This window comes from Sarcophilus harrisii, chromosome 2, assembly GCF_902635505.1.
Source record: "Sarcophilus harrisii chromosome 2, mSarHar1.11, whole genome shotgun sequence".
Taxonomy (NCBI): Eukaryota; Metazoa; Chordata; class Mammalia; order Dasyuromorphia; family Dasyuridae; genus Sarcophilus; species Sarcophilus harrisii.
The window spans coordinates 72,143,552-72,159,557 of NC_045427.1; the positions used below are offsets into that span (position 1 = coordinate 72,143,552).

General features: G+C 31.6%; 1 protein-coding gene across 2 annotated transcripts in view; it reads left to right on the plus strand.

The window, feature by feature from the left end:
- Positions 1-16,006, plus strand: part of WWOX (WW domain containing oxidoreductase) — a 1,126,590-nt gene that overhangs the window by 13,180 nt on the left and 1,097,404 nt on the right. The window lies entirely within an intron of this gene.

The window sequence follows — 16,006 nt, forward strand, 5'->3', positions numbered from 1 at the left end:
CCTCTGTGTTAGACTTGCTGAAAACATACAGTTCTTTCTAATTAGTATATAAAACTCATGAAATGCATTTGATATACTTCACATTAAAACCCACTGAGTGACTAGTGGGTCTCCAGGGTCAAGATTAAATTTAAAAGACCACTGTTTTCTTTGGAATAGAAATTAATTTTTTTTTGGTAAAAACTGGGGCATCCTGTTTTTTTTTTTTTTTTTTTTTTTTTTGCCTACCAAATTATTTTCTTATTCAATTTTAGTTAATACTTCTATCTTGGTAATATTATTGGAAAGAAACCTATTATGGGAGTTAGGAAATAACATTTTAGAAATCCTAGTGCTACCTAATGCTTGTATCGTTTAAGTAAGTTACTTCCCTCCAAAGAGTTTTGATCTAAATGATCTCTTAGGATTCTTCAGTTCCAAATTCTCTATCTTATTTTCTTTGGACTTAATTTTATATATCAAATCATCAGAGAAACTATTGTTATGAAATATTGGTTTTTGTATCACAAGCTTGGGGTATTTTGTGGTGGTGATACACATCTGGGAGAGGGTGGCCAGACATCTGGGAGAGGTATGGAATGGGGTGTTGTAATTTGTTCTTTGTTAAAGTTCTCAGGTGTGGATTGATGAGGTTTTGTTTTTATGGTTTTTTTTTTTTTTTGCTGAGGTAATTGGGGTTAAGTGACTTGCCCAGGGTCATACAAGTAAGATGTCTGAGGCCAAATTTGAACTCAGGTCCTCCTGACTTCAGGGCTGGCACTCTATCCATTGTACCACCTACCTGCCCCTGGATTGATGAGATTTTTAACTTGCCTGGGGGGTAGGAGGTGGATGGGTCTTTTTGTGTGTGTGTGTGTGTGTGTGTTTTTTTTTTTCTTGCGGACTTAACTGTAATTACTGGAAATGGTTCCTTTAAAGTTGAAGAGATTTGTAGAAACTAAATAATCCACCATCATCTTTCTCAGTCCTTACCCTCTTAACCTTTCCAGTATATTTGATAGTTTGGTTCCTCTTTCCTCTTGGATAATCTCTCCCTTCTGGTTTTTCCTTCTACCTGTATAAATGGTCTTTTGCAGATTCCTCATCAATGTTATTACCTTAACTATAAGTGTTCCTCAGTGTTCTTTCCAGGGTTCACTTTTCTTTCTGTATTTTTACCTTTGGTAACTTCATTACCTTCTCTGGGTTTAATGATCACATCCATGTTGATTGATTGATTAGTTGATCTTGATGGACAAAGTGGGTAGGAAGAAGAAGAAAGTGACATATATTGGCCAACCAATGGTATATTTTGCTTCAGCCACTGGTGTTACACTGGTTATTTGATTTAGTAATCTTGAGCAGGAAGTAGTAAGTTTTTGTTTGTTTTATCACTACTTGGAATTAAGAAACTGATGGCTAAATGGAAAAATGAATGGAAGTAACTTCCAGATTATGAAAATAATAAATATTAACTAGGAATCTTATTTCAAGATCTAGGAATATAGATGCTAAGATGAGTTTTTCCTGTCTTGAAAAATTTCCATGAAATTTCAATGAAAATTCCAATAATAAATTTGGTTATGTGTACAAACAATTTTGGAGAATGAGATGACTTATTGAGCTTGGAGTCAGGAAGAACTGAGTTCAAATATGGCCCCAGACCCTATTTGTGTGATCCTGGGGAAGTCTTTTGAACTGTTTGCCTTAATTCACTGGAGAAGGAAATGACTAACCACTTTAGTATCCTTGCAAAGAAAACTTCATGGACAATATGATACCACGATTGAACAATTGACCAATAACATAATTAATTTATCATGAATTTGTGTCTAATTTACAGGTAGATTTGCTTTATCTGAAGTGTTCTATATTAGTTAATATTATGTTAAATGTCTTTAAAATTCAAGTGTCCATTCTTTTTATTGTCTTGATAGTGCTAAACATCATGTGTTTTTGAGATAAAAAGGTACTTATGCCCTATCTAAATTCTAGCACCAAAAAAAAGGGATGGGGGGAGCTTTATTATAGGTTTGGATTAGTTTGGAACTCAAAGCATTTTAGCACTTCTCAAACCCTACAGTAAATTTGTTGAATTGCTTTTCTGATTTTGACCCAGCAGTGAGGTCTACAGATTCTATAGTTCTAAGTTTTAAAGATGAAACTTTATTGACAAGGTAGTGAGGTACCTAACAGCGAAGTTTTTAAGCAGATGCTTAATAGCCTTTTAGGGGAAGTTGTAGGGTTCAGGCAGGGTTTGGACTAGTTAGCCTACTTGTAAGCTCACTTCCAGCTTTAGGATTATGTTATTTCATGGATAGTAAATCTTATTGTTTCCTATTAAGTGTTCTCTGTTTTTCCGTCAGATTTTAATTTTTGTTTTTCTTTTTCATATATAGCTAGAGGTCCCCACCAATCACCCTAAGTATGCCATTACCTACTAAAATTATTCTGAAATATTAACTTCAAAACTGCTCAAATGAGCTCTTTGGGGAAGGATATTCCAAAAGAAACTCAGGCTGGTCAATTAATAACAGGAATTCTAGAGCGAGGTAAAAGTGAAGCAAAATCAGTTACCATTCTCCCTACCTTCCACCCCAGTTTGTATTAATATCCTATATTGGGCTGTAATAGCAATAGCTTTGAATCAGAAAAACCTGGATTTAGATGTTGCTTCTAAAACATATTAGTTGTGAGTTAGAAACTAATTTCTTTAATCTCAGGGTTTATCAGGCTTTACAAAACCTCAAAGCAAAATAATATAAACAGGAACAATTATCGTTGGAAGCTACCTGGCATTGTGGATAGCAGGCTGGATGTGGGGTCAGGAAAATCTCATGTACTTATGAGCTTCATTCTTATTGGAAATCATTTAGCTCTGAGAATCAGTTTCCTCATCTGTCAGATGCACATAATGAATTCTGTATTTCGTTTCAAGATGAGTAGTTATATAAAATTCAAATGAAATTATGTCAAGAACCTTGGAAACTTTATAGAGTAACATTAATGCCAGTTATTATTTTCCCTTAAGTCCTAGATAAATATAGCTTGGTAGGAGCATCTTTCATATTGGAAATTTTTCATGCTGATAAAATGATATTCTATTGATGGGACTCATTTCTTCCTAAATTAGTGGGAATGGGGAATATGTTCTTTCTTAAAAAAACTGTTTTCAAAAAATGGAGCTAATTGAAGTGAGGGATGGAGCCCTACTTTTAAAATAGTGATTTCCAACTTTTTTTGGAACTTATGACTTTCTTTGTTTTTGTGCTATTTTCCCCTTCCTTCCCATCTTATGCGCTAAATTAACAATACAGATGTTAAGCCTGATGTAAACAGTGAACCTGAGATGCATGTGCATACTTACACACACACACACTCATACACACACACACACACACACACATACACATGTATTTGTTAAAATAAATTTTTGTTGATGCCTTTTGTTTTTTAAACATCGCCTAATCTCTCCTCTCCCCCTATAGGGAGCCATCTCTTTATAATGAATAAAACAGTTTTTAAAAAAAGTTCATTTATGCTAAACAATGCATTGGAAAAAACCTGACATTAAATGCATTTTCTCATATCATAATACCCCATTTCTGCAAAGAAGGTAAGGTAGATGTCTCATTTTTCTTTTTGGGGGTCTAATCTTGGATATTACTATTTCACAGTATTCAGTTTTGATTGTTCTTTCTACTTGTTGATTCTACTCTTGGGTACATTATTTTCCTGTAACTTCTATGCTTTACTTTGACTTATTTTATTCAAGTCTTCACATGCATGATTCTCTGTATTCAATATATCTTTCTTTCAACTTAGTCTTTCAATTTAGTCTAAACTAATTTAGTCTTTTCTTAATTAGTGAGTATTTACTTAATTCCCAGTTCTTTGCTACTACAAAAAATTCAACTATAGATATTTTGATATATCAGAAGCATTTCTTTTTCTTAAGCAGATGGGTGACTTGCCCAGAGTATGATAATTGTTAAGTGTCTGAGGTTGGATTTGAACTCAAGTCCTCTTAACTTCAAGGATTTCACTATATGCACTTCACCATGTAGCTGCCTGAGGCATTTCTTTTTATCATTGACTTCCTTGGGTCATATGGCTAGCAGTAGGATCTGAAGGCTAGATAGTATGGACATTTTAATCACTTTCTAATAACTTTCTTATCCTAATTCCAAATTGTTTTCTAGAGCCATAGTACCATTTCACTGCTCCACAAAGGTATTAAAAGTTAAAGTGAATTAAAATAATTTAGATTTTATAAGTTTTATTTTTTTGAGAATTCTGTGACATACCTAGAAAAACATTTAAATGTCATTTGACAATTTTAAAATTACTGCCTTAGAGGCAAAGTAAATACTGTGCATCTTTAAGGAAAAATAATTTTAATTTAAAAAATTGGAATATGTAGTTGTTTTATAATGAAAATTTCATTTAGTTCACATGTATAGATCACTTGAGGAGCTAACTTATCTGAAATTGGAAATGTCATTTATGAATCTTAATTGAAATTATAAATATCATCCTCTTGTTGCTGCATAAAAAGGGAGATTTGAAGGGAAAAATTTATTATGTAGAAAATAAATATGCTTTTGAACTTTTTTTGCAATCTTTTTCCAAGTCATATGAATAGCTAAAAAACCCCCACATACTTTGTATAATAGCATGCAAATACTCAGAAATATGAGTGAATTTGTGACCTGAGTTACATGATCTGTAATGTAATACATAATACATCTGCTGCATCAGAACCTTTCCATGGCTACTCATTCTGTATAGCTCTCATCTATAGCTTTCCATAAGCCATGCATAGAGGATCCACTGAATATGGTGGAAGTTTTATTCTAGTTCTTTTAATTCCTAACATGAAAATTAATGTATGCTATTTTTTGAGGGTAGCAATAAAAACTATTGTTTCTATAACAAATTGGTTCATACTGTTGCATATTTTAAAATGATCAAAGTATTTTTTCAATCAAACATTTATTAAACTCCCGTTATCAAAATAGTATTAAAAATATGGCTTGTCAGAACTTAATCCAATTAGACCTGAGCTAATTTGCTGACTTAATGTAAGCCATGAAAACTAGTTATTTGTTAGAACTGTGATTACACTGAATAAAATTAATTTTGTATTTAGCAGTCTCTTTTGCACTTTAACCTAGAAGTATATGGAATTTAGTGACAATGAAAAAAGGTTTACCTATAATCATTTCTTAATATTTGTTTTTTCTCCACTAGAGGGCTCTGTTGCCTTTTAAAATAATTAAAAAGCAGACCAGAAAGCTTAATATAGTTCTTTTGGACTCCTGTGTGTGTGTGTGTGTGTGTGTGTGTGTGTGTGTATATGTGTATGTGTATGTATGTGTGTAAATAATACATTTTATTAAGACTGTTTTAGGCCTTAAGTTCATGGTGGAAACTATGGAATAACTATGAAAATGTGATTAATGCAGTGTTTTTTTTTTACTTTACTTTTTTTTTTTTTTTTTTTTTTTTTTTTTTTGGTATTAAGTGGCAAGAGGGAGAAGATCCTTTTACTTAAAAGATACATAATATTCAGCTTTCACAAGATTCTGCTATGTTATACAAGCACTTGGGTTTTTATGGAATTATTTGTTTTAAGTATCCTGTTCTGCCAGTAGTGTGATTTTTTAGGAAATAACCATCAGAATGTTTATAAATATGAACAGTTCTAGTTAGAATTTATATTGAAGTATCTTGATGGTATTGAGAATTGATTTTTAAAAAAATTACCTGGTTGTATATGATTTATTGTAAATAAATGTTTTTTGCTTATAAAAGGAATTAATGTGTTTTTAGCAAGAGTCATAAAATTTGGTTAAAACTTGGTACTATTTAACTTAAGAATATACATGAAATGTGCTCTAACTGGAGGGAAAGGCATAGGGATTGGAATGCTATCATTGTCATAGAGAGTTCACAGGTTAAGTACTCACTGTACTAATGTAGATTGGGTCAGTGCCTTCTCTGCAGCTCAGAGTCTTAGAGAATTTTTTGAAATCCTAATAGGAGAAGTGACTATCTCAGGGTTCCATGGACTTCCTGGTTTGGAAGCACAATTTCTATCTATTTATATAGAGTCATTTATCTATTTAAAATTTGCACTAGCATTTTGTTTTATAAATACATGTAAAGATAGTTTTAAATATTTGTTTTGTAAGAATTTGTGTTCCAAATTTTTCTCCCTCTTCCCCTTCTTACTTTCTTCCCCAAGATAGGAAATAATCAGGTATAGGTTAAATATGTGCAGTTCTTTTAAGGATATTTCCATATTTGTCATATTGTACAAGAAAAATCAGTTCAAAAGGGAAAAAAAAAACATGAGAAAGAAAAGCAAACAAACAAAAAATGAAAATATTATGCTTTGATCCTTATTCAGTTTTCATATTTCTTTCACTCTAGATGTAGATGCCTCTTTCCATTCCAAGTCTTTTGAAATTGCCTGAATCACTGCATAGTTATAAAAAGTCAACTTCATCATAGTTGATCATCACATAATATTGTTGTTACAGTGTACAATGTTCTTTTAATTCTGCTCACTTCACTCAGCATCAGTTCATGTTAAGTCTCCCCAACCTTTTTTGAAATCAACCTATTCATCATTTCTTATAAGACAATAATATTCCATAACATTCATATGCCATAACTTTTTCAGCCATTCTCTAACTGACAGGCATTTACTTAGTTTCTAGTTTTTTGTCACTACAAAAAAGATTGCTACAAACATTTTTGCACATGTGGTTCTTTTTTTCCTCTTTTATGATTTCCTTGGGATACAGACCTAATAGTGACTGCTGAGTCAAAGGGTATGCATGCAGCCATTTGGGCATAGTAAAATCATTTTGAAATAACCAATGCTTTAAACATTAAAATTTAAAGAAAATTAAAACTTATTTTGACTGTATCACTAAAATTTGAAGCTATTCTATTGAACATTTTGGAAAAAACGACCCAACAAATTTGTCTCAAGATAATGGAATTTTTGTCTTTGGGATTTAGTTATAGTTTGAAGTCCTACCCTACTTTTCCCCAAAACATCACAATGTATATTACATATGCCAATTATTTGTTGTACTATTATCTTTCTAGTCTTGCTTTTATACTTTTAAAAAAGAGAACAAAAGGTTAAAATATTTTTAATATTATAGATTTAAAAAAATAAGATAAAGGCCTTTTGTTTATTCATATAAAAATACAATTACTATTAAATAGTTTACATGCATTTAAGGAAATTATTAGTGCTATAGTACTACTCCGGAAATTGTTAAATTTTATCCTAAGACATTATTAAGATATACCATATCTAAATACCATAGGATATTTAAAATGACATAGTTTCTGTTATCTTTTTTCAAAATATATACTGAGGCACTAGCATTTAAACACAAGATTGTTTCTTAGCTTTTTTTGGGGTGTCATTTGGGTTAATCGAAAGTTTTATTTGTGTAGTTCTCTTAAGGTTAAGCTAGATTATAATATATTCTACCCAAAAGTTACCAACTTTATTGACTATTACTAAGAACAGTGTCACATTTCATAATGTATCTTTTTACATAAACATCCAAATGAGGTAAATAATGTTTGTATTTTTCATGGTCCAGGCACCATATTTTAAATTTTAATGTTTAAAATTTTGAAGTGTGCTGATTAAAAAAAATTATATCTACCTAATGTTTTCTCCAAAGTTACTAGTGATCTCTTATTTGACAAATCTAATGGTCTTTTCCTAATCCTTATTCCATTTTTGATTCTTTTCAGCCTTTGACACTCTTGATCACCATCTTCTAGATAATCTCTCCTTTCTTAATTTTTTATGCCACTGCTCTTTCCTCATTCTCTTTTCACCTGTCTTACTGTTTCTTCTCTGTCTTTTTTGCTGGACCTTTTTCCATATCATACTTATAATGTTTGTGCTAAAGATTCTCAGGTTTACTTTTCCAGCCCTAACTTTTTTGCTGACTTCCAGGGTCTGATCTTCTCAGAGTCTGATTTAAAATAGGTGTTACCTGTCTGTTTTAAATCTAATTTTTCACATATCCATATCTATATATCTCTATCTCTTTTATGTATCTTGTTTGTTCATAATTGTTTGCATGTTGTTTCCCTCATTAGATAGCTCTCCTTGAGAGCAGGAATATTTTTGCCTTTCCTTGCATGTTCAGCATTTAACACTGTGCCTAGGACATAGCAGGCACTTAAATGTTAGTTGATTGTATGATTGATAAGATTTGCAAAGCACTTTTTTTATTTGGCAATCTATGTTACTTTTGTTTTATTGCTTGTCTAGATAATGCATTTTCAAATACTGGTATCACTGTAGTACTTAGTTACTTTTTGTTTTGTGCTTCACTTAATTTTATTGGATTCTTTCAAAAACAAAATAAAATTTGGGCTACATTATTCAGTGCTTTATTCATTTATTCGGTGCTTTTCATGTGCCAAGAGCTCAGTGCTTACTATGTGCTAAGTGTTAGTACTACAGATACAGTTTAAAAAAAGATAATCTCTACCCCCAAGGAGCTTACATTCCAATGAAGGAAGACATCACATAAAAGGGAACTGGAAAGACATGTAAGAGGGGAAAGTAAAGCTGCTGTGGACAAAGTGGAATAATCTAATGAATAAAGTTTGGAGCCAGAATTGAAGTGAACCTGGCCTGATTCTTCAGGGCAGGGACTCAAAGATCAAAACAGAGGGCCACAGGATGAAGGTGTTTTCAGGTTGGGAAGGCTGCTGCCATGGAGGAATGGAGTTGGAACAAAAGTGAGCCTACTCTGAATATTTTATAAAATGGCAAATGTAGTTATTTCAGCTTGCATTTATAATATGCATGTAATTTTGGAAAGTAAGTAGTATTTAGAAGAACGATATCTCAGCAAGGCTTCATGGATAGTTTGGTTTCAGTCAATAAATCTCTAGTTATAATACTAAAATGCTCCTCTCACAACCCCTAGTTGTCATTCTTTCATCTTTAAACTAGACTGCAATTATTCACTTTTTTCCTTTTCAGTGGGTGTTCTGATGATTTAGGGAATTCTTGAACATTTATTGATTTATTAATAATTACATTAGATCCTTTAGTACTGTCTTGCTTACTGTATTATAATTAATTTGAAAAATATTTCCTTCTCTCTCAGACTGACATGTTAAATATATGAAACTTCTGTTTCTTTAAATAAAAATTCAATCTTGTCATTAAATTCAGGTTTTGAGAGATTACAGCATTATTTCTCAATTTGCTTTACTAGCAGTTTTTATGCACATGAAATACATATAATGTCAGAGAGTGGTGCCTTTATTTTCCTGCTTTCAGGAAAGTCTATCTAGGACACATAAGACTGTGTTTAGTAGTTATATCCCAGTATTGAAGAACAAGTAGAATTTTAATGCTTTAGGTATATTTAATTTTTTCTTACCTTTCCTACTTTTTATTACTACTGATTCCAACTTGTAGTGATTAGTGTTTAATACTTTGACAAAGGATTCTCTTTGCTAATGTTTTATTAAAATTTTTTGCATACATGCTCATTAGAGATATTGGTTTTTAGTTTTCTTTCTCTATTTTGATACTCTTTGATTTAGGTATCCAGATCACATTTTTATGGTATTAGGAATTTGACAAGATTCTTTCTATCCTTATTTTTGTAAATAATCAATATAATATTGGAAGCAATGGAACTTTGAATGTCGGATAGAATTTGCTTGCAAATCCCCCTAGAACAGGATTGTTTAACTTAGAGCTCATTTATGTTTGTTTAATTTTTTCTTATGAAATGTCATAATTTAAATTCTCTATTTCATGTTCTGTTAACTTGGGCATTATCTATATTTGTAAATATTTACTTATTTCAATACCTATTTGTACAACTTCATGAAGTTGTCAGTTTTATTGGCATATAGTATTGAGTAAAAAGTTTCTCCTTTATATGTTGTGAATTTTCTTTTTAGAACTCTTGACATTGATAGTTTCATCTTCCTTTTAAAAAAACCTCAATTAACTAATGATTTATTTACTTTGTCAAGTTGTTTTTTTTTTTTTTTTAATCAGCTCCTAGTATTATTTAATAGTTCAATGATTTATTTTTGCTTTTAATTTCATTAATCTCTTTTTTGGGCTTCATCACTTATAATTTAGTCTTTAACTGAGGATAGAATTGTGCTTGTTTCTAGAGTTTTTTTAATGTTCGGTTTTTGATGTTTTCTTTTTTCCTGAGAAAAACTTTGGCTATATCTCAAAAATTTTGATGTGTTGTCTCATAGTTGTCTTTATTTTTAATGAGATTATGTATTATTGGAACACCAATTCTTTAAAATTGTGTTATTTTGTGTTCAATGAGTTTTTAATCATTTTTAATAGTCTTTTGTTGAACATGATGTTTTACTTTTTAGTTAGTAAAGGTATGTTTAATAATTTCTGCTTTTTAATTTTTTTTGGAGATTTTAGTGCCCTCATTTGTAGTTTTTATGATGATGCCATGAACAGCTGTGAATATGTATTTCTATTTCTGTTCAGCAGTTTCCTGAGCTCTTATCATATCTGACTTTAAAAATTCCATTTTGATCCTTAACTTCTTTTTTGATTAGATTTATCAAGTCTGAAAGGGGTACATTTTAAGTATTCCACTGTTACATTTTATTGTTTCCCCTGCAACTTATTTAGTTTTTTCTTTAAATATTTAGATGCTTTGCTATTTCTTTAATTTCTGATCATTATTTATGGGCATATATCAACATAATGCAATATCTTTGTTTATCTCTTTTAATTAAATCTATTTTTTTCTATAAATTTATATGAACGTATAATTGCTATCTCAGCTAAATCATTTTAGCCCAGCCTTTTATTTTAGCTCTGTGTGAGTCTTTATGTTTTAGGTGACTTTCTTGTATATAACATATATAACAAACAAACAAACAAGTAGTATGAATTCTACTTTTTAATTCATTCTGCTATCCTGTTATGTTTTGTATTTGAATCCATTACATTCATGTGAACAGTTATAATCATCATATGTGTATTTTCTTCTATATTAATTTTTTGTTTCCTTTTTTATAGAGAGTAAAATGGTGAGAGATTAATGTTTATTCAGAATCCATCAGAGATATATCCTTGATATAGTCTACTGTTTCTCTGCTCTTCTTCTCTTTTCTTTCTTACCTTCCTTACCTTTCTCTCCCCCTTTCTCTTATCCCATCTATCCACTTTACTCCCTCCAGATCCCTATTATGAGGATAATTTCCTCCAGACATCTAATCGTTATAGTTCTTACTTTCTTTCCTTTCATAATCTGTAAACTCTGATATTAGTTTGCTTGTTTGTGACTACTAATGCCTTCATTAATCTACTTGTCATTTCTTCTCATGCTCCCTTTCTTTCTCATTTCCCCATTGAGTTGAATGTAGTTTTACATGAAGCTGTGTGAATGTGCCCTCCTTTGACTAGTTCAGGTGAGAATAAGATTCACTTAAGAAGAAACAGACAGGGGGCAGAGTCAAGATGGCGGAGAGTATACGGGTCTTTGTCTGAGCTCTTCCTGGCTTCCCTCAGAATCAGCACCAGTTCAAACCTCTGAACAGTTTTTAGAGTGACAGGATATTTTTAATGTAATAAATTTCCAGCAGAAGATATTTTGGAAGAACTTTAGAAAAAATTGTCTGAAGAAAATCACTCCTTAAAAAATAATTTTAACAATATGGAAAAAGAAAATAAGTCCTTGAAAAACAGATTTGGTGAAATGGAGACTGAGAACAACTATCTAAAAAATAGAGTTGGTGAAATGGAAAAACAAAATCGAGCAAAACAACTCATTTAAAAGTTCAATTGTTGAAAAAGTAGGTAAAAAAGCTAGTTAGAAGAAAATAATTCACTAAAAATTAGAGTTGAACAAATGAAAGTGAATGATTCAATGAGAGACATCAAGAATCAGTCAAATAAGACTAAAAAAAAAGAAAAAGAAGAAGAAAATGTAAAAACATCTGAAAAACAATTGACTTGTGAAACAGATTTAGGAGAGACAATCCAAGAATTATTGAAAATCATGATGGAAAAAAGAGCCTAGACAACATCTTTCAAGAAATCATTATGGAAAACTGCCCTGATATCCTAGAATCAGAGGGTAAAATATCCATCAATCACCTTTTAAAAGAGTCCCCAAAATGGAAACTCCTAGCAATATTGTAGCAAAATTACAGAATTATAAGATCAAGGAGAAAATACTTCAAGTAGCCAGAAAAGAAACAGTTTAAATTTCAAGGAGCCACACTCAGGATTATCCAGGATTTAGCTGCTTCCACTTTAAAGGATCAAAGGCTGTAGAATATGATATTCCAGAGGGCAAAGAGATTTGGATGGACTGCAAACAAGATGCAACTATCTAGCAAAATTAAACATTGTTTTTCAGGGAAAAAGATTGACATTCAGTGAAATAGAGAATTTCCATTTATTTTTTGTGAAAAGACCAGAGCTGATCAGAAAATTTGATCTTCAAATACAGACTCAAAAGAAGCATAAAAAGGTAAAAAAGGAAGGAAAAAAACCTGTCTTTTTAAAGGTTAAAATGTTTATAACTCTATATGGGAAGATGATATGTTCAATTTTTGAGAACTGTATCTTTGATAGAGATATACTTAGAAGGTGTAGGTATAATTTGTCTTTATTGTGATGAAATAAAAAAGAAACTAGAAGTGGAAAAGGAATTGTACTGAAGAAGAGGAAAGAAGAGGTAAAATATATTACAGGAAGATGCAAAAAAGACCAATTACATACCATTGAGGGAAAGAAGGAAGGGGGATGAGCATTGTGTGAACCTTAATCTCCTAAGATTTTTCTCAAAGAGACAATATCAGACATATTTAGTTTAATAGAAAAACTTGTCTCACCTTATAGGGAAGTAAGAAGGGAAAGGGGAAAGGAAAAGGGGAAGCTAATAGAAGGGAGAAAAAAAGTAGAAGGGAAAGGGATAACAAAGGGAGAAATGGCCATAAAAGGAGAGGGCAGATTAAGGCAGATGCTGGTCAGAAGGAAAACACTGGGGAGGAGGGAAAGGGGGAAAGGAAAGAGAAAAGTATAACTTGGGGAAAATAAGATGGCAGGAAATATAGTTTTGACTGTGAATGTGAGTGGGATGAACTGTCCCATAAAATGGAAGCATATAAGCAGACTAAATTAAAAGCCAGAATCCTACAATATGTTGTTTACAAGAAACATTTAAAACAGAGTGATACCTGCAGAGAAAAGGTAAAAGGCTGGAGCAAAATTTATCTTTGGAGAAAATTGAATGGGAACAGAAAGGAATATACTTTTTTCTTAGTTGTACGTGAAACCTACACAAAAATTGATGATCTATTAGGGCATAAAACCCTCAAAATCAAATGCAGAAAGTGTGATGCATGATTCAGGTCATGATGCAATGGAAATTACATGTAACAAAGGGTCAGGGAAAAATAAACCAACAATTAATTGCTTGCTCTGTTCTTGCTTAGTCTGTGTCCATTACACAGCCCCAAGCCACATTTGAGCTGCATCTGTAGTCATTCTTTACTCTGTAACATAGCCACATCTCATACCTATCTTTTAAGTTTTCTTTTAAGTCTGGATCTATACAATCTAGTTCTAGTGTTAGAGTGATGTGGCTATTGGATGGCTTTGGTTCCTGCTTCCTTGGCTGTGAATATGACATACTGTCTATTTTTTTTCTTTTGATTTCCCACTGACTACTTATTTTGGAACTCTTCTTAGATCTTCATCAGTTTAGTTGTGGGGAAGAGGTAAGCTGTTTCTTCTGCTATCATGATTAGTGTTCCCAAAGTGTTGTCTTATTGTTAATATGTATTTCTTTGAATTAAGCCTATTGGTCATTTAATGGAATTATACTAGTGTGATTAGTGAGATTTCAATGGATTTAATTCCTTTTGGAAAGGGAGCCTGACACCAGATCACATTTCTGCAGCATTTTTGGACTAGTTTTTTTAGCTCCTGGATTTTTCCCCTTACAACAAGCTTATCATAATATTCATTGAATTGTCCTTGATTACCTTTTTCTAAGGGAGATAGCAGGGCATAAAGAGTTTAAAATAAACTGGTTTTAAGATTTTCTACATATAGATTTAAACCAGTCTCTTTCGATGAATTTCATACTATTCCCCTTCATAATTCTGTATTTCAGAAAAACTGAATTACTAACTATTCCTGGCTCTCTTCCTGCCTATAATATATTCTTGTATTCAAAACTTCATGTTTTCCTATTGAAATCCTTTTTTTCTTTCACTTGAGGCCCTCCCCTCTCTCCCCTTTTAGATGTGACCCCAAAATAATCTTTCCTAAAGCCTCGCTTTGATTATGTCAACTCCTCCTTTCTCCTAACTCAACAAATTCAAGTGGCTTATTACTTTCAGGTTCAAATATAAAGATCCTTTGGGTTTGTCATTTTAAAGCTCTTTACAACCTGGTTCCTTCCTGCCTTTCTGGTCGATATGCTCTGTGATAGAGTGGCATTGACTTTTGTAGTGTTTTTCCTACATGAGATTCCATCTTCTGACTCTGTCTCTTCTCACCGGCTGTTCCTTATGTCTAGAATTCTCTTTCCTTGTCTCCTGATTTCCTTGTCTTCTTTCAAAATTCAGCTTAAATCCTGTGTTCCCTAAGATATCTTTCCCAGATGTCTGTTAGTTTCTCTCCTAGATTACCTTCCATTCAGGCTCTATATATCTTGTAGATATGTAGTTATTTGTCTATTTTCTCTCCCATTCGAATTTAACCTTCTAGAGGTTAGGGACCAAATTTTTGCCTATTTGTATATCTCCAGTGCTTAGTTTATCGCCTGGTATAGATTACTTGTTATCTATATAACAAATAACAAGATAATTAATATTTGTTAACAGTGATTGACTGAACCTTCTCTTATTGCTTGAGCTCCAACTAATCTCCTTTCTCAAATTATCTTAAAGTGTTTTTGATATATCTTTGTTTTGACCTATAATATTTTATTACATTCTAAATTACTTGATGATGGATACTGTTACTTTTCATCTTTTTATCCACAGAATTGAGCACAGTACCTTGTACATAGTAGACATTTAATGTATGTTTTTTAAATTATTTTGTTGAGATCTGGGTTGTAAGCCTGTTTATAAATGTGAGGTAGGTGATCTTGGTTGAAGCATAGAGGCTTATAGACTTAAACAGTGAGATGAAACTTTAGTGATAGCCTACTATAATATGTTCTTTTAAAAAGTGAATAAATTGATGCCCATAAATGTTATGCCTTGTTCCTGCTTCATATGTATAGTCTCTGAAATTCTTGCATTCATGTTATATGAACTGTGTCATCTTCTCTATCAAAGCTAATATTTTGAATATTTTCTTCTCTTTTGTCATATTTGTAGGAATCACTGAAAGGATAGAAAAGACCATATTTTTAAAAATTGCAATTGTGGAACACAAAAACAAATAGATTTAAAAAAAAAATCAGTTTACATTAAGAAAAATGTACATTTAAAACAATATCACACTTCTAACTTTTTTTTGGGTAGAAACTTTGATATTAGTCCATTTATTCACTTGGCACTTACAATTGTTAGCATGGCTTTCTGTCATATTAAGTTGTCGAAATTTTCTGTCACTGCTATCTCAGGCACTCAGTAATTTCTTGGAAAAGTTCAATATTTGAATATAACTTTTTAGCACTTTGCAGGCAATGGAAAAAGGAAAGACAACCAGACAAGTACTGAGTTCAGGTAGTATTATTAACTGTGCAATTTTGGGTCTCTTTGAGTCTCATATCTCACCTGTAAACTAGGGATAATATTATCACAGTACCTTTTGTGTAGTAGACATTTAGTAAGTAATTATTTTGGATGAGATAAATGACATGATGTCTGCGAGAATATCATATTTTAAAAATTAATTAAAATTTAAATGACTTTATTTTCTATTCTATCGTTTAAAAGAAAAACAAATATGGAAAATAAATCAAAACATTTTTCCATATTGTCC